The sequence below is a fragment of the Oryx dammah genome, unplaced genomic scaffold, assembly GCF_014754425.2.
Source record: "Oryx dammah isolate SB20612 unplaced genomic scaffold, SCBI_Odam_1.1 HiC_scaffold_8, whole genome shotgun sequence".
In the NCBI taxonomy this organism is placed as follows: domain Eukaryota; kingdom Metazoa; phylum Chordata; class Mammalia; order Artiodactyla; family Bovidae; genus Oryx; species Oryx dammah.
Window position 1 is genome coordinate 47,088,946 of NW_024070192.1, and position 18,044 is coordinate 47,106,989.

At 44.2% G+C, this 18,044-nt stretch overlaps 1 protein-coding gene across 5 annotated transcripts in view; it reads right to left on the bottom strand.

The window, feature by feature from the left end:
- Positions 1–18,044, bottom strand: part of RFFL (ring finger and FYVE like domain containing E3 ubiquitin protein ligase) — a 75,237-nt gene that overhangs the window by 34,509 nt on the left and 22,684 nt on the right. The window contains exon 1 of one of the 5 annotated variants that reach the window (XM_040244044.1): positions 1,521–2,276. The exons of 3 other annotated variants lie outside the window; for them this stretch is intronic. The gene's annotated coding sequence lies outside the window, so the exon portion shown is untranslated. Of the gene's footprint in view, positions 1–1,520; positions 2,277–18,044 lie in introns of those variants that run through there. One more of the 5 variants, XM_040244047.1, reaches the window with a different exon arrangement.

The window sequence follows — 18,044 nt, forward strand, 5'->3', positions numbered from 1 at the left end:
AGTGTCACTGCAATGGATACACTTGCCTGAACCTCCTGGGCTGGACACAGAGTAGGTGCTCAGTATGGAAGAAGCAGACCTTACTGGGCTTTCAGTTTTGCATAATGGGTGGAAGGCAGCATTAGCCGCTCACTGTACGGCGGACACTAGAATAAGGCATGGAACTAATGGGGATCGAGAGTGTGCCTCTCTCCAGACCACTTCCGGAGCCTGCATCCACACCAAGATGTCCTTCCAAGGCACCTGGGTCTGGCTCCCCTCTCCTCCAATCCCCACATTACACTTCAATAAAAAATGATCAAAGCTTCCGGTGAGGAGATTCCCTGGTTGTCCAGTGGTTAGGACTCTGTGCTTTCACTGCTGAAGGCACAAGTTCAATCCCTGGTCAGGGAACTAAGATCCTGCATGCCAGCACCACACAGCAAAAAAAAAAAAAAAAGCTTGGGTGGGAGAGAGAATTGCCTGTGCTGTTATTTGAGGCACAGGCAAGGGGAAAGCTGGAGGGAGGCATTCAGATTCGAGGGTCCTGAAGTCCCTCCTCAGATGATCCTAGAAATTTTCATTTTTTAAGGAAAAGGTAAAAACACTACAGAATACTTAACATGAGCCAAGTGAGTTGTTATATTTCCATCTCATGTCTCATTTAATACAATAATGCAGCCAAAAACATCAGAACTGAAATGCTCATTTTGTAAATGAACACTGGGCTCAAGAGGGACCAGGGTCGCACCAGTAGACAGCGACCGGATGTAAGTTCAGGTTCTTTGAGTCCTCTGTGGTCCTACAGAAAGTGGGGCAAGGGGCTGCTCTCACCATCCACATTCCCCACCCTGAGCACCAGGGCTTCAAGGGCCTGTGCACCGGGAGAGGGGTGTGAACCATCAACTAACGGTCGGCCGGGAGAAGGTTACGGACAGCCTCTCAAGGGGGCGGCTCGGAGAAGTCCATCGCACCAAATCCTGCCCCGCTCCAGGGACGCCCAAAGGGGCACCTAAGCACCAAGGCAACCTTCCACACTCGAGGGCCTTGTGAGAGGCACCGCAGACAGAAAAACCCTCCCTGGGAAGCCAGAATTTTAATTCACACGTCCAGAAAGTCATCTTCATTTCCTGCTCACTACCACTTTCGGGCACCACTGCGTCACACAGACACCCACTTCCTGAAAATAAAGCTTTTCCTTGACATCTGCAGTGTGTTTCAGTTTCTACTCTTGCCTACCTGTGCTGTTCCCATGGAGGACAGAGGGCTTTCTGACTTAATTGTCTCAAGTACAACCAATGCTCTATTAACTTTCCTTTTAAGAAGTGCTTTCACTGGTAACCACTGAATAAATGAAAATCAGTCATTGGTGCTCTGGGGCCCAGCTACCCTGCTATGCCTTCAGTTCCCCAAACGCCAAGCTTACTGCGGCCTCAGGACCCTCCCCCCAGCCCCTCTTTCAGTCCCCAGGACCCTCCTCCCAGCCCCTCTCTCAGCCCCGGTGACCCTGCTCCCACCCTGCCTCCTCCAGCAGCACTTACTTCCTCAGGGGAACCTTCTGGGCCCCAACTGTGCTCTTACAGAGTCTTGAACGCCTCCTGACAACTGTCACGCATTCATCTGCTCAGCCCTCGTCCAGCCGCTAGTGATCCCAAAAGGACAAAACCAGGCATGGTCCCCATGCGACACGGCAAGTGCATTCTCAGAGGGTGAGTGTTGCGGCAGCGCCGTGTAAAGCACCTGGCTGATGGTTTGTATGATTCTCTCTAGAGTGTCCATCTCCCATGGTTAGGGAGCAGAAAGTGAAACAGGAAACAAAAGCGAGTCACTTTATAGCTTTATTCCCAGCCTCAGTGCCAGGCAAATGTGATCATCAGGTATTTGTTGAAGTCTGACTAATGATAACAGCACCAGGGCTTTCAAACCTGGGGGGAAGGGACAAACATTCGCTCCTGAAAACTCCACCATCATAATTCCAGGGTGGTGAGCAAATGATGGGTTTTCAACCCATAGAACCACAGCAGTCCCTTTAAGGAAAGCTCTCATGATAATGTGCCTACCTCACACATGCTGAAGATAATTTAGGCGTCTGCTAAGACTACTTGGAAAAAAAAAAAAGAACGGGAACAGACTGACCTTCGAAAAGTAATAGAAAAATGTTACAACTGGCAGTTATTACCACATTAAAAAACCGGAAAGGGAGAGCCTGGAAGATGGACACGTTCTTCACTTCCATCCCGCCCCTGCCATCTAAAGGCACAGAAGGCATCAGTGCCCTCCTGGAGGCTGTGGTCTGAAACGGTGCTGCAATGGAGCGGCAAAAAATACACACAAAGATGAAAACAGCACATGGAGAAGATAACAGAGAAAAGAAAGGAGACAGACTTTGACCAGACACAGTCCAAGCAGACCTCTGCCTGTCACTACTGAGCACACAGCCTGAGCCAGGTGGGACAGAAACAGGACAAAAGGCAGGTAAGAACCAGAACAGCACAGGGTCTAAAGGGGAGAAAGTATTACAATGACAACAAGAAGGGAAGGAGGAAAGGGATTTCACTTTCCACCAGTAACAAATGAGTTCTTTTTCTGAAGTGGTAACTGTCTGTTGTAAACAACTGAAAAACACATAATAACCACAAGTTATAAATGTTCCTGGAAACTCCCTGGTTCCAACTAGTGGATGATACATATCTGCAGAGGGACCTCTGCAATCTGCTCTAAAGTTCAGGGGAAAGTAATTCTAACCAATGGAGCTGTGCCAAAACAGCACCCTTGGGGTCTGACCGATTAGATGGTTGCTTCTTCGCCCAGCTTTCAGGAGAGATGACAGACTGAACAGTGCGACGGAGAAACCTACACATTTCATTTCAGCCCGGGCATTCTGCCCCGAAGGGCGAGTCAATCAGGGAAGAAAGCAGCGCAGAGTGAAGTCTTCGACAACACTGAAAACAGAATAAACGGATCTGCAGTTTAATTACTGAGGATCGTTCTTTCCATCAAAACTGATGAAGAAGACCATCAAGATGAAAAAGACTCGGCTTCTCCTTGTTCTCTCAGTGCGGGGGACAGAATTTACCAGATAATCTGTTCTGCACCTTTTGACTGAAGAAGTTGCTTTCACTAGATACTGGGACTGACAAACTGGTAATCAAGTTGAAAAACATTCACAGAGGGAGGGACCAGTTGAGAGGGTTTGTATCCTCCTGTGCCCTGGGGAAAGCCAGAACTTCCAGACAGGGATCCTGTCTGGTATCAAAATGATATACTTGATGTAACCAAATGTACTGGGTGTGGAAAGAACAGACTCTAGATTCCTTGTTGCTGCTGCTAAGTCACTTCAGTCATGTCTGACTCTGTGCGACCACAGAGACGGCAGCCCACCAGGCTCCGCCATCCCCGGGATTCTCCAGGCAAGAACACTGGAGTGGCTTGCCATTTCCTTCTCCAAGGCATGAAAGTGAAAAGTGAAAGTGAAGTCACTCAGTTGTATCCAACTCCTAGCGACCCCATGGAATGCAGCCCACCAGGCTCCTCCGTCCATGGGATTTTCCAGGCAAGAGAACTGGAGTGGGGTGCCATCGCCTTCTCCAAGATTCCTTGTTACTTTCTTCAAACTTTCATTTCCTCAAGAACCTGCTTCACTGAAATGGTAATTGAAAGGACTAAAATAACAAGCATTTACACTGGACCCTAGTACATAATAGGTGCTCAATAAAATAAAGAAAATCTTTCTAAGGTTACTTGTGACAATTTATCTGCTATATCCTCTACTTCAAAAAACAAACAAACTCTGATTTCTTAGAACTAAATGACTCCAGTTCCCTCTCACCAGCTCTTAATTTATAATTCCTGAAGAACTGTCTCCAAGGTGGTCAGAAGTAGTTCATCAGAAGTGCCTGCCAGCCTGCTTGGTCACTGACTCTTCAAAACCCCATAGACTGTAGCCCATCAGGCTACTCTGTCCATGGGATTTCCCAGGCAAGAATACTGGAGTGGGTTGCCATTTCCTAGTCCAAGAGATCTTCCCGATTCAGGGATCAAACCCACGTCTCTTGCATCTCCTTGTATTGGTAGGCAGATTCCTCACCACTGAGCTACCTGGGAAAACCATATAAAGTGCAGCCCTACACTGTTACATTCCTTCCAATTCAACCCCACTGCTAATGAATTTATCAATTTTCCCCAAAGCCCAGAGACAGCTTAGACTTTTCTCCCTTAGCTCCTCAACGCCTCTCAGTTAACCAAATTCAGAGAGGAATGGAAGATACACACTTCTGGTCCCCCCAACCCAGTGCTCTGCAACTGTGTACTGCACTCAGGTCAGATGGGATTCGGGGATAAAGGCAGAACAAATTCAGACTAACCTCTTAAGACCTTTGGGTGGTTCGATGTATATAATCTCAATCTGAAAATTATGCCAACTTTCTGAAATGTTGTCTGCTCACTCCAGGATGTGAAATGCCCAGTATCTATCCCAAGAAGCAGAAATGGAGATTTCTAGTTCACCTAGAACCACAAAGAAAACCTTGTATTCACTCCATACTATCTCCTTGTGAAGAAAACCTGTGCTTACCCGGCCTTCAAGTTTCACTCTTTGCCTATATATCCCACAATACAGTGCAAACTGCCTCATGTTCACCACTCCTTGACAGATTCAAGAAAACAGACATCCATCCCGACACCAGGAAGAGATGCTGTTTTCAACACCAGGAAGAGATGCTGTTTTCATGGATGTTGGGATGTGCTGCTACTTTTATCCATCTGCTCCTGGAGTTATCAATACAAAGTAGCAGGACAGTCTTCTTTGCAATGTGGAAAGGATACAGGTTACACAAAATAATATTACCCAAAGCTTCACCTGCCCTGAACTCATTAGTTCACCAGAATGGTGCTGTTCTAAAATAACTCAAGCGTTTTTTAATAATCCACAAAGACCCCAAGAGAGACATAATAGCGCAGATTCCACAGTGGGAAGCAATGAGGAATGGAGAGTCAGAAAACAGGAGTTCCGAAGATTGTTTACCAACTGAGTGACCCCCAAGCAAATTATTCCAGAAACTTGCCGAGGTGTAAAACAGTTCAGCAGTTACAATTAGATCCAGCCTCTAAACTCAAGGAAATTTTTAAAGACTTACCCTGGGGTTATTTGTAAACTACCTAACTCAGGAAACACTCAAAAGGAGATTTAGAAATCCTGGAATTCAATAAAAGGAATCTGTAATTTAAAAAGTGACTTAGAGGCTAAAATTTCCTATTGTTATCAAAAAATAAATAAATAACCTAAATAAATAAATAAATAACCAAATACAGCATGAATCTTGCATCTATCAAAAGTAACAGATTAGCAGTCAATTCAGGGGTTTCACTTTGTAAAACACAGATGCAATATGGTGTAAACTAGGAAGAACCACATGTGCCAGGAAGAGTGACCTGATCCCCAGAAAAAAAGGTCTGCACCTCTATTGAGGCAAGGGCAGTATAGGTCTTCTTGCTTTAGCTCCTTTTCAAAGCAGAGACAGAGACTCTTCAGCCAAGCTCAACTCTTGACTTATTAACCACACCAAGTTTCAAAATGCAGGCGTACAAGTCACAGTAAAGACAAGCACATCCTGTTTGCACTTGACTTCCTGTTCTGGGCCGTCTGATCACTTTACAGGGCTGCTCCCTAGCCACAAATGGGTAACCTTTCATATCTGCCAAACCACTGGCTCACTGGACAGCATTTCAGTGACAACAGAATACACAGTTCTAGGAGTCAGGTGAAAGATGCACCTAAAAAGCACCCAAAACCCATCATCAGCCTCTCAGACACTTCCTGGATTTCCCAGGCTCCCTCATACTGACATCCAACTTGGAGTAAACAATAAAAACTTAACACAAATAGTGCTGAGATAAGAAAAGTAAGCCTGGAACGAAACTTAGGATGCGAGGGCTGGGAAAAAGAACAAGAAAACTTGGAGATGTTTTCATTATTAAACTCTGGCTTCTTTTCAAATGTCAAAGGAGCAGCTCTCTGTCGGCCAGTCCCCAGTGAGCTGATTCTCAGAAGGGAACCTCGCCGAGCGATCACAACAGTTAACAGGACCCTTCTGGTGAACTCGGTCCCTGATCCAACCTGCTACCAACCTCAGTCTACTTTTTAGCACTGCAGAAGCCTTCAGTTTCAGAGACCTGGAGCCTCCACTGCAAGCCAAACTTCCACTGTTTTCAAAGAGCCCGCGGTTCCCCCAAGCCACATTCAGTGTTGGGAATAAACGCTGGACAATGAATACCTCAGTTTTTACGGACGAGTCATTTAGCTTCTTTGCATCTGCTTTTCCATCTGGAAAAGAGGACAACTGCACTACATTCATCTCTAATGTCTCTTCCAGCTGTGGAAAAAATGCAGGGATTCATCAATAACAGCAGAAGATTCTGTGGCTTCCTGCATTATTCCCTTGGTCAACAAGATGCCTCTAACATCCCATACCCCGCAGTGTGAATATACACCTTGATCTACCTCCTGAGCACCCGTTCCCTTGAAATGGATTTTTTTATCCCGTTCCCTTGAAATGGATATCAGAAAGTTTCCCACTTGAAAGCCATATATTAACAAACCTTGAGGACTCCTCTTTACACATGGTCTTTTCATTAAGATCAGAACGTAATCACCACTTGGTTCCCATGTTGGTCATAGGATTCCTGGAGAGAATCTGGAGCCACAAAGGATGGAGAAAACTGACCAACAACATATGGTACTCCCTCCCACACAGTGACTGCTAATGGGGAAAGAACGAGACAAATCTGGGTAAGAAAAGGGAGTGGTGAACACAAGTTCAGTGAGTCAGTGCAAAGAAAGAAAGAAGGAAAGCAAAGGAAGAAGAGAAGCAAGCAAGAGGGAAAAAAGCTACACCAGTGAGCTTTTTTCTTAAATCTGAAATTCTGCTTATCCATTTATCCAACAGATATCCACTGCCTACCATGTGCAGGGAACAGAACTAGAGTCTAGAGGAGAAACAAAGGTCAACCAGATAGACCTGTTCAATGATGTTATGATCTAGCAGGAGAGAGAAAGGCATGTACACAAACAACTGAAATATACAGCATAAAGTGTGCTGTGCCATAAAGGAGACATAAAAGGATCCTCCACTGTGAGGCTCAGAGGAGGAAATGATTACTCCCAGGGAGAGATAAGACAAGGCTTCATAGGAAGAATGACATTTCAAGCTGAAAACACAACAGAAACAAGGGCATGCAAGTAGGAAATCAAGGACACATAGTTTCGGTGAGTAACTAGATTTGATTAGAGACATAAGTGGCCATGAAGGGAGAGATGGTAGTAATAATAACAGCTAAATGATCCAGAGAGCTGGGGCTCAACTGGACAGCTGGATTGGAGCCAAACTGAGTATTCCAAAATCAGATTCAGAATTTGAACTTAAACCCAGTGGAGAAGGGACGGGAGTGGGGACTGGAGCTCAAGGAATCCCATAATTTAACCCGTAAAATTAAGATAATAAAATCATCACAAAATCAATGTGTGCAGATTCCTGAAGTCCCTCCAAAGAGATGCAATGTCTTCCAAACTAAAAGCAAAGAAGAAAGGAGGGTAGAAAGGCTTGGATGATGGCATTCATATATTTAAACCAAGAATGTGGTCACATCAAAGTGTGGTCAACAAAGGAACCTAGAAAAAAATCGAAGGGGCCACATTGACTCAGAACCAACCAAGGCAGAGAAATACTGCAGTAAGGTAACACACCATTCTCTCTGCAGTGGGACAAGGTTCTTTCATGAAGCTTAATGGGAACATCATATAGCAGCAGTCATGGGTATGGGTTAGATAGCATCACCCACTCAATGGACATGAATTTGAGCAAACTCCGGGAGATAGTGAAGGACAGGGAAGCTTGGCATGCCGCAGGCTATGGAGTAGCAAAGAGTCAGACACAACTTAGCGACTGAACAACAACAGCAGGGGTATGAGTTTTTGGAGTCAGAGGGACTTGGTTCCAATCTCAGTTCAGCCTCTTACCAGTTTGAACAGAACCTTGCTTTCATCTGTAAACTGACGATAACTGCGTCTCCTTTGCAGGAGGATCACTGGGAGAGTTAAATGTCCTCCTTCAGGCAAAGCATTTGGGGTGCTACCTAGCATATAGCGTGCCATCAAGAATCTCAGCTTTTTTGTAACTGTGTTCTCTCCCACCAACTATCCTATCACATTAGTCCATGCTCATGAAAGCAAGCCTGCTATTATTAAACATCAGCTTTCAGATCTCTTGATATGAACAGCAATGTCCCAGACAAATCCAGGATCAAGTCAACAGGAAAGGAATCCACTCTAAAATAAAAATTGGCATTCCACATTTCCTCATAGCTCAGTTGGTAAAGAATCTGCCTGTAATGCAGGAGACCCGGGTTCAATTCCTGTGTGGGAAGGATCCCCTGGAGAAGGAAATAGCAACCCACTCCAGTATTCTTGCCTGGAGAATCCCATGGACAGAGGAGCCTGGTGGGCTACAGTCCATGGGGTCCCAAGAGTCAGACATGACTTAACGAATAAACCACCACCACCACTCTGAGCTCAGTCACTCAAGTCTGAACACAATCCTGTCTCCAAAATCCTGATCAATTCCAGGTACAAAATGAAATCCATTTAGGAGAACTAGACCTAAATTGTAACAACCAAAAACCTCAGACGGCTTCCTGAGATGCTATATGGAACTCAGCAGGCCAGTCCTACATGATGCCACCTCCAGTCTACAATGAGCCAACCTGGACAATATGCTCCCACACCTCTCCTTGCCTTCCACCTCTCGCACACCCTCCAGTCACACACTGTGACGAAACACTTTATCCATCTCCCTCTCTAACCTTCTACAGGTCACAGAGCCTATCTTATCCAATCTTATCCATCTCCGCATTCTTTTGCTCCACATCCCAAAATGCTGTGCATCAAACAGAACCACGATACATATTTGTCATAACAATGAACTTCAAATACGACTTTACTTAGATCCATTTTGATCTGCCATTCCCATATTCTGAGGCCCTCTTCCAATTTACTGAATTCTTATTCTACCCCTTTCTTCCCCCTCCTTTCCTCAATCTCTCCACACCTGAGCTACCAAATGTTACAGAAAAGTCAGAAGACTTTATTTACTGGGTTTCCAACAAATTCATACAACTGGGACCAAGCCATCCTTGGGCTTGGAAATCTTTATTCATCTCTAGTTAATGTCTCATAGCATCTCTCTGAAGAGCAAAGCCATGCAGGATTTAGGACATGGGACCTGGAGTCAGACAGAACTCAGAGTCTTCCTGTGCGACCTCAGCTGAGGTGCTTAGCTTCCCTAAACTTCATCTTTCAGATCTATAAAACGCAGGACCAACCCAAAGCCTTAACAACACAGTAAGAGCTCAAAATATGGAAACCATTACTCTTTTCTGCTTTGTCTAAGAATCTTCCAACCCCTGTGCCCTCTTCCACTCTTTCTTTGTCAGATAACCAGAAATCTCCTCTTCTACTTCCCCAAAACAATTCAGCTGGGTCCCATCCACTGGAGAGGCAATGGTGGTACAGTGGAGAACGCTGGGGTCAGGAGTTCATCTGAAGCCTCAGAGTCCTCAAACTGCAGAATAGTTATTTTAATCTGTTCCTGGTAGAATCACTGTCAGCTTTAAATGGAAAAATATGAAAAAGCAGTAAGCAGAAAAAGAGCAGGGAGAATAAGAGAAGTGATAAGGCTTTCAAGTAAAACAGATCCAGTCTCACATTCCAGTCCGATCACTGAACTTGTGTGATCCAGGGCGAGTTAATTTCTCTAGCCCTCAGTTTCCTGTCTGTAAAATAGGGGAAATAACTTCACAGGCTTCTTCAGAGGTTTAAAACACTGTGTAGCCTAACTGGCATGTTAATTTCCCATCCTTCTCTCTACCTTTTCTTTTCTTTCCATCTCAATCACCAGACCAGTAGAATCCACCATTTTTGACCACTGATTAAAAAAAAAAAAATTAGCACATCTCCAATATATTTATATTTAACGGCAAATTAGACAAGAACTGTACAAAAAAGCTCTTAATGAACCAGATGTGTGGGTCTGGGTCATTGGTGTGGTCACTCACCTAGAGCCAGACATCTTGATATGTGAAGCCAAGTGGGCCTTAGGAAGTATTACTATGTACAAAGCTACTGGAAGTGATGAATTCCAGCTGAGCTATTTAAAATCCTAAAAGATGATGCTATAAAAGTGCTGCACTCAATATGTTAACAAATTTGGAAAACAGCAATGGCCACAGGACTGGACAAGGTCAGTTTTCATCCCAATCCCAAAAAAGGGCAGTGCCAAAGAATGTTCAAACTACCATACAAGTGTGGTCATTTCAAGTGTTAGTAAGGTTATGCTCAAAAGCCTTCAAGCTAGGCTTCAGGGGTACATGAACCAAGAACTTTCAGATGTACAAGCTGAGTTTAGAAAAGGCAGAGGAACTAGAGATCAAATTGCTAACATTTGTTGGATTGTAGAGAAAGCAAGGGAATTCCAGAAAAACATCTACTTCTGCTTCATAGACTACGGTAAAGCCTTTGTGTGGATCACAGCAAACTATGGAAAATTCTTAAAGAAATGGGAATACCAGACCACCTTACCTGTCTCCTGAGAAATCTGTATGCAGGTCAGGAAGCAAGAGTTAGGAACCGGACATTGAACAACTGACTGATTCCAAACTGGGAAAGCAGCACATCATGGTGTATATTGATTGTCACCCTGTTTATTTACCTTATATGCAGAGTACATCATGGGAAATGCCAGGCTGGATGAATCACAGACTGGAATTAAGATTACCAGAAAAAATAACAACCACCTCAGATATGCAGATGACACCACTCTAATGGCAGAAAGTGAAGAGGAACTAAACAGTTTCTTGATGAGGGTGAAAGAGGAGAGTGAAAAAGCTGGCTTGAAACTCAATTTTCAAAAAAACTAAGATCATGGCATCTGGTCCTACCACTTCATGGCAAATAGAAGAGGAAAAAGTCGAAGCAGTGACAGACTTTATTTTCTTGGGCTCCAAAATCGCTGCAGACAGTGACTGCTGCTATGAAAATAAAAGACTCTTGTTACTTGGAAGGAAAGCTATGACAAATGTAGCGAACGTATTAAAAAGCAAAGACAAAGGTATGTACAGTCAAAGCTATGTTTCTCTAGTAGTCATATAAACATGTGAGAGTTGGACCATAAAGAAGAATTGATGCTTTCAATTCTTTCTTTCAATTGATCACCAGAGAATTGATGCTTTCAAATTGTGGGGCTGGAGAAGACTCTTGAGAGTCCCTCGGACTGCAAGGAGATCCAACCAGTCCATCCTAAAGGAAATCAGTACTGAATGTTCACTGGAAGGACTGATGCTGAAGCTGAAGCTCCAATACTCTGGCCACCTGATACAAAAAGCCAATTCATTGGAAAAGAGTTGGGAAAACATCTTTCCCTGATGTTGGAAAAGATTGAAGGCAGGAAGAGAATTAGGTGGCAGAAGATGAGATGGTTGGATGGCATCACCGACTCAATGGACATGAGCTTGAGTAAACTCTGAAAGATGGTGCAGTCCATGGGGTCACAAAGAGTTAGATACAGTTTAGCAACTGGTCAACAACACTACACAAATAAACTGTGTTCTATCTAAAGCATAATACTAAAAAGAAATTTCAAAGGGTAAGATAAAAATATAGAAAAACTTAGCTCTAATAATTTCTTCCCATACTCCAAAGGAAGGTTATATCTGTCCCAAGATTTTGGAAATTCATCTTGGAGATCATCATACTTCTATGGAAATTGTTTTGAGACAAAGGTAAACAGAATAGACTTGGTATAGCTCCCAGCACGGTGAATGACACAGAATACATGCTCAGTAAATACTGGCCCATCAAAGATTTTAGAAAACCTGCCTCTACACACACATTTCTCTCTACACACACATTTCTCTCTACACACACGTCTGCACAAACTGAGCTCTCAGTTCAGTCTTCCTCTTCAATCCCCAGCTTCCCCCCGCTCCCCCAGAACAGATGGCGCTCCACTTCACTTCCACATCACACAGCTGTTCATGAACTCTGCTGCTCTCTGCTAAAAGCCCTTTCTCCAAGGTCATCAGTGATCTTGTGATGACTAAATGTGTGGCTTTTTCCTACATCAAACCTCGACAACCTCCCAGACACCAATGACCTACCTCCTTCTTCCCTTTGGTTCCCGCAGAAAACACAATAGTCTGGCTCTCCTTTGAAGAGCCATTTTCCTCCCTGTCCTTCCCTGGCTCCTCCTTTTGTCCCCTAAATGTCCCCTGAGGCTCTGCACTAACCAACCATTCTTGCTTTCCTTCTCTAGTGAATGCTGTTGGATTTACTTTTAAAATATATCCTGCAAACATCCTGCCTGTGTCCATGGCCATACCCTGTCTTACATGTCACTATCTTTCTCAAGAACTAGAGCAAACTCCTCCTCACTGACCCCTTCATGTTGTTGTTTGGTTTTTTATAATTTATTCATTTATTTTTGGCTGCATCAAGTCTCAGTCACTACATGGGGGCTTAGTTGCCCGTCGGAGTGTGAGATGTTAGTTCCTTCGTCCCCTGCATTGGCAGGCCAATTCTTAACCACTGAGCCACCAGGGAAGACCCTAGTGCCCTCTTTGCCACTCTATTCTCCACACAGTAGTCAAAGTAAACTTCTCTTTTAAAATATATATTCTGGAAAAATAAATCAAATATAAAATACTGTTACTCTCCTGCTTGAAAGCCACCATGCTCTCTTGTAAGGCCTACACTCCCTATATGGCCTACAGAGGCCCCAGGTGATCTGGGCCCTGCCTGCCTCTCCCCCTTTACCTCATGCTGCCCACTCCCATCGGGGCTTCCCTGCTGGCTCAAACTATAGAGTCTGCCTCCAGTGTGGGAGACCTGGGTTCGATCCCTGGGTCGGGAAGATTTCCTGGAGAAGGAAATGGCAGCCCACTCCAGTATTCTTGCCTGGAGAATCCCATGCACAGAGAAGCAGGCTACATGGGGCTGCAAAGAGTCGGACACAGCTGAGCAACTAACACACACACCCACCCTCTTTACCCGCCATCATTCCCGTTCACCTCACTCTACACCCTTGGTGGTCTCCTTTTATTTTGACTCCCTCAAAAAAAAAGAGAAAAGTTTCATGTATTACTGTGGCTCCTCTCCTGCCAGGAGCATCCTCCAGAGCTCTTCACAAAGTCGGCTCCTTATCGGTCAGGCTTCAGCTCACCCTCCAGACAACGCTGTTGTCTGGCACACAGTGGAAGCTCACTAAGTCTTTGGTGAACAGATTCCTCCGTCTTAGTCAGACAACTCCAAATCTAAGTATCTGGACTCAATCTCACCCTTCAGTGTTAGGAGCAATTTCCAAATGCCTGCTCGACATCCAGTCCTCAAATCTAGCACATCAAGGACACTCAAAACCAAACCCTTCATCTTTCCCAAACAAGTTCCTCCAATCTTCTGAAATTATATGGGTAACATAACCCACAATTTCTGCTTCAGGAATGTGAATTTCCCATTCATTTGCTACACCTGTCCAAAAATTCTAGTCACCCATGAAAACCAAATTCAAATTTCACTTCATTCATTCACGTTTCCAATCAACCACTTATTCATTCAACAAACAGTTACTGAGTACATTTTATGAGACAGACACTATGTTAAGATACTAGAAAGCAAAGCAGACCTACTTTTATCTATATACCAGTCAAATAATCACACAAATATTTCATTATAAACTAGGAATTGCTATGAAGGAGAAAGTGCTATGAAGGAAAAGGACCTTTGAGAAAACGTAAGCGAGGCATCAAGAAACACTCCTTTGGTGCTCTGTTGACTCAATGAGATGTAATTCACAAGCTCCAGCCTGGAAGGTGGAGGCTGCAAGGCAAAGGCGTCATCAGCCAAGTCCTAGAAGCACGAGGACGCCAGCAGGCCTATTTTAAGGCACCTACCATTCTTCTCCTTTGCTTCCCTATTTAAGTGGCTGCACTAAGTCTTAGTTGCAGCATGTGGGATCTTCAGTTGCAGCATGTGGGCTCCAGTTCCCAGACCAGGGCTCCTGCATTGGGAGCCAGACGTCTTAGCCACTGGACCATCAGGGAAGCCCCCACCTGCCGTTCTGCCTCATATGCTATACCTGCTCGATCGGTCTTGTTCCCTCCCTCACCCCAGCCTCATTTTACTGACAGTTACCTGAGAGAAAGGACGCAGACTGTGTGAACACCTGCAGGAGATCTGAGTCACATGTGTGATACCTAAGGAGACTGTGCTTATAAAAATCTCCCAGATGACTCCCAGTTTGTAAAATATACACTCAAACTACCTACTCAATAAATATGTATTGATATAATTATCTCACTTAAAATCTCTAAGGTCAGTGCGGTCAATTGTTTCCAAAACTGACCACAATAATCCCAAGCATGCTACATGCCCTTCTGCAGTGTGACTTTGACACTCTACCCTGTAAGAGGTGGCGCCCACGTCCCCTCCCCTTGGATGTGGGCTACATGCGTGACTTACTTTGACCAAAAAAAATGGGGCAGAAGTGTCTGTATGAAACACGGGCCTAGACCTTAAGAGGTCCTGCAGCTGCTCGGAGGCCCCCTGGGAAGCCCAACAGCACATGAAAAAGCTGCCCAGCCTGGATTAATGAACGATGAGAGGCCGTGAGAGAGAGGGACCTCATGGAGGACAACCAAAATGTCCCAGCCAACAGCACCAAGGCCCAGACGTGAGTGAAGTCATCTTGGATCCTCCAATCTAATCAACATCAGTGGAGCAAAGTGGTACATCCTCCTCCTCTGAACTACTAACACACTGAATCACAAACAAAATGTCATCTGAAGCCACCAAAAGTTTTAGGACTCTCTGTTACACAGTCATGGATAACTGACAGAAATTCAACACTCTTTCAGCAGTCATTCAAAGGTTTCCCAACTTTCATGATCAAGAAACTCTTTCTCATATTCATTAAAATCACTCCTCCTTCAACTGAAGCCCATTTCCTCTGAAATCTTTGAAGTACAAGCAGACCAATTAATCAAAATCCTCCCGGCAAAAACTATTCTTATACTGGAAGATGGTAATCAGCCACCCCTCAGCTCTGCTTCTCTAAGCTAAAATCTTTTTTTTTTTTAACATATAACAATAAGGACTTTTTAAAAAACTTTTTAATTATTTTTATTCCTCTCTTAAGTATGGGAGGACCAAAATTGGATCCCACATGCCAATATAGACCAGAGGTTATGTTCCAGCCCCTGATGGTTCCTCTTTTTATAATCAAATTCCACAGTCCCACATATGGCATGTCAGTCCCCCAAAAGTTGTGAATAAACATAATCATTTACTGGAATTAATGTGAAACTCCTTCTGTTCTTAACACTCAGCTTATCCCATTTTGTGATGAGTCCCTTCACTCCTCAACCTGGTCTGACACTCCACTATTGAGTAGATTTTAATAAATTCTAGATATTTGAAGCACAACAGAAAAGCTTGAGAGGCTGGAGTGGGCATACCATTCCTTTCGAACAAGGTCTCCGACCACGGTCCAGGCCTCTTCAAGGCCAAGCAGGCTCTAGGTACCTTCTCCATCCACCCTGAAGATAAAGTGACCTTACAAAAGGATAAGGCCTTTAGCACTCACCTGTTGAGCAAAGGCACCTTTTCTGTCCGGGCTTTCTTGGTGGTGCAGTGGTAAAGAAGACAACTGCCAGTGTAGGAGACGGGTTCAATCCCTGGGTCAGGAAGATCCCCTGGAGAAGGAAATGGCAACCCACTCCAGTATTCTTGCCTGGGAAATCCCAAGGACAGAGGGGCCTGGCAGGCTACAGTCCCTGGAGTCACATATATGGACATGACTTAGCAACTGAACAACAACCTTTTCTATAGAACACAACAAGGTATATTTAACTACAAAGAGAGAAGCCAGGTGCTTACAGCAGTATAAAAACATGTTTTCCCTCTGAATCTTACATGAATGTATGCTTCAATGTCAGAAGTAGCTTTACAATCACCGATAAAATAGGTATAATAAAGCCTACCCAACACAGGGTCTTATAGGTATCAAATAAAATGACACAAGGGAATAATTCTGTAAGGTACTGTATTACTTAGGTGATGATCTAGAACTAGGTTTCAGGAAGTCCTATCAATCTTCAAATTAATTTTGGACGGTTACCTGAGGGTTCCAGGTGACATATACGGAACAGGCACTATGGGCTCAAGTTCATTAAACAGGAACCAAAACCACACTTTCTAACTAGAGAACTTATGGGTTTTCTAATACTGCCAAGTCTAATAAAGATGTTTAGGCTAGTGGTTTGACCTTCAGCCACTGTCTGACGGTGCTGAGCTTTAGGTCAAGGATCAGGTTCAGTGAAGGAATTCAACAATCCAGCAGAAGAGACAGGCTTTGCTGCAGAAGTTCAAATAAGGAAGAACTCTACCAGAGGAAGTCAGGGAAGGTGTAACATATGAACTAGGTCTCCTAGGGGATGACTAACTTTGCCTGTCAGAGAAGAAGGGACCCCCTAGGAAAAGGCAGTGTCCTAAAAGGACGTGGTATAATAAGGGACTGGAAAAATTAAAAGGTCAGTGAGGTTTAAGAAAGGAGAAATGGCCAGGAAAAGGAGCGGGAGGAAGATAAAACAAGTAAGAGTTGAGACGTCCCTGGTGGTCCAGTGGTTAAGAAAGACTCTGCCTTCTAATGCAGAGGGTATTGGTCAATCCCTGGTTGGGGAACTAAGATCCCACATGCTACAGAGTACAGCCAAAAAGTAAAAAAAAAGAAAAGTAAATAAAATTTAAACATTAAAAACAGAACAAGCAAGAGTAACAGGTAGGGTATGGTCAAACTGTAAAGGATTTTACCTCTCCAGCTAGGGAGGAAACAGGGACCCAACGCCACTCTGACATCCTGAGGATAAAAAGATTAGATTTGGCCTTTAGTAATACAACTTTCATAGAAGGCAATGGCACCCCACTCCAGTACTCTTGCCTGGAAAATCCCAGGAATGGAGGAGCCTGGTGGGCTGCAGTCCATGGGGTCACTACGAGTCTGACACAACTGAGCGACTTCACTTTCACTTTTCACTTTCATGCATTGGAGAAGGAAATGGCAACCCACTCCAGTATTCTTGCCTGGAGAATCCCAGGGATGGGGGAGCCTGGTGGGCTGCCGTCTATGGGGTCGCACAGAGTCGGACACGACTGAAGCAACTTAGCAGCAGCAGCAACACAACTTTGGCAACAAGAAATGAGAAGCACTGGAGCAGAGGAAGGTGTAGGGTGACACAACAAAAGCACGTAAGGTCTGATAAGGCTCTGAATCAGAAGCTACAAAAGCAAATCCCTAGAGGCAAAGTATGTAAAATGTGACATCTTCATTGTGTAAGACCGGGGAGTATCTGTAACCTGGGCAGAGAGCAGGCCTTGCCTAAAAGTGTTCACATGCAAAATTTTAAGCTTCAGGGCTGGTTAAACAAAATATCTAGTTTTTGACCTCTGATAAATGAAAGCAGTACAGTGGGAATAAAGGAAAGACACACATCAAACAGCACTCCGATATAATCCAAAGGGTTGAGCAACCATAGATTTAGCATATTTAGAGATGTGAGGCACAAGGAGAATGAAAGAGGAAGATTTGGTGCACATAATCAACAGACTTCAAACACACAGCAACATGAGCAGATAACAGATACTGGGGAGGGGAGAAAAATGACTTGTTCTGTACGTGTTGAATTTAAAATGGCTTTTGAATGACCCTGGTAGCTTTGAACGACCCAGCTGGACAGAGCCTGTCAAGATTTGTCAAGCTGGTACTACTTAGTCATAAAAAGGAACGCACTTGACTCAGTAACTAATAAGGTGGATGAGCCTAGAGCCTGTTATACAGAGTAAAATAAGTCAGAAAAACAACTATCGTATATTAACGCATGTATGTGGAATCTAGAAAGATGGCACTGACGAACCTATTTGCAGGGCGGCAGTGGAGATGCAGACACATAGAACAGATTTGTGGACA